We start from the raw sequence: 2,046 nt of genomic DNA on the forward strand, positions 1-2,046 counted from the left end.
GCAATTTCATAAGCATCTGGTAAAGTATCCCCTCCTAGAGTTTTCATTGTGGTAGCTATGTCACTATTAAAGTCTCTGAGGTAATGTAAGAAGGCATTAGCAGGAAAAAGCTTTACTGCACTAGGTATTCTATCTCATGTCTTTTGAAATTTATAATTAAAATCAGTCATATATTCATGGGGTGCCCTTTTGATAGTTGTTAGTTGCTCCAAAAGTGATAAATGATCACTTTTATCCTCAAAATTCTTACAAAACCCTGCTCCTTATCCATCCCAATCGATAATAGAGTTGTGTGAAAAACCTCTATACCATTGTAATGCTTTCCTCTTTAAGGATGAAGCTATAAATCTAACAACAACATCATCCTCTGTAATACCATGTATATTAAAAACATCTTAAACCTCTTGAATATGTTCTACAAAGGAGATGGAAGTCTCACTCGTAAAATTAGGTATACTTTTGAGAGTTGATACTAGGATATCATGTCTTTGAGCTAGAAGGAGGGGACTTCCACCATTGAAGATGGAAAATGCATGTGCTCTATGTTGTGCCATATAGAATAATGACCTATTTAAATGAAAAGATGGCAACCTAGGTTGTGATCTATCAATATGAGGAGTGGAAAGGGATATTGAAGGTCTACTTGTTACTACTACACTCCTAACTAGTGATTGAGATAATCTATTTCTCTTTCTTCTAGGGTTTGAAAATGAGAACTCAACGCATTCAAAATTACCTCTAGAAGATGGCCTTGTGTGAGCCTTGGCATGAATCACAACAACTTTGGTCTAGAAACTAGAATGTAGAGTTGGAGTCACCAAGTACTTGAAAACGAGCCTCTTGAAGGCCTAAAAATACTGAGAGTGACACTATCTTCTCAGCATGTATTTGAAGTTCTTTTCTTGACACCAATGAACTTAGAATGCTTTAATATGAGAGTCTCACTGGGCATGCCAAAAACTATTGTCACAAAAGCTTGCACCCTTGCCTAAATTTTTTACCTAAAGGCAACCTTGTGAAACATGGAAACGATATCCAAGTTGTGGGACTTGAACTATGATATTGAGTCTTTGGAGAAGGTCGGCTTCCTTACTACTAGGGTGCACCTAGCTACTCTTTGAGAGGAAAAGGGAGAAGGAATGCATGAAAGAAAACTACCTAATCTAATCTAAAGGGGGTGATACACCAAAATAGTTTTTTCAACCTTATTTCTTCCTAATAATACACTATCCATCAACATATTCCCAAGATTCATTGATTCAACCTTTGTTTCAATCCAATAGCCACAAACATATCAGAAACCAAATGAAATGCTACAAGGAAGGAAATTCACTCTATAACATTTGAGGAAAAATAGATACTATTATGAAAATTGAAGGATAGAAGACAAAACATCAACAAGGGAAAGGAAGTTTTGTTCTTATATTAATGGGAGAATGAGGTAAGATAGAGAATACATACCTGCATAGATAAAAGGAAAATTATAGTAGCAGAGCATAAAATGCAATACTAATGAATCAAAAAAATGTTTACCCTAAGAAGGGTAAAAAAAATTCTTTTATAGTTCAAGCATAACTCATATAGCTTCTATCCTAAGGAAAAACACAACAACTACATTTAAGATTGTAGAGAACAATCACTACAAATCTGGGAAAGATCTGATCATGGTACACATCCAGTTGTAGGAAAATCATATCATTCACCAAAAAATAGCCATGAGAAGATAGAAATGATGACCATTAATGTTTTAACCAAGTATATGGATAACCAAGCAGTGATGGAGCATCCCTTTACATTTATTAGGTATAGAGAATGTTCGTAAGTGGTTATAAATGATCAATAAGATCAGATTTTCCATTAAAGAGTTGTCTTTTTTTGTTCTCACAACACCAAGTCAGCCGTGTCATCAATCAACTAGAGTCAATCCTCTGGTTTTGCCATGTGATCCAGCCATATTAAAATATTCTACCACCCTTTTAAACCTTCTGACCTTATGCTGATTGCTAATTATCTAATCGCTAATGACTTTGCCACCTTTTTCTTTGA

Source organism: Cupressus sempervirens, chromosome 10 (assembly GCF_028749045.1).
Source record: "Cupressus sempervirens isolate cs-2001-9-10 chromosome 10, ASM2874904v1, whole genome shotgun sequence".
NCBI lineage: Eukaryota > Viridiplantae > Streptophyta > Pinopsida > Cupressales > Cupressaceae > Cupressus > Cupressus sempervirens.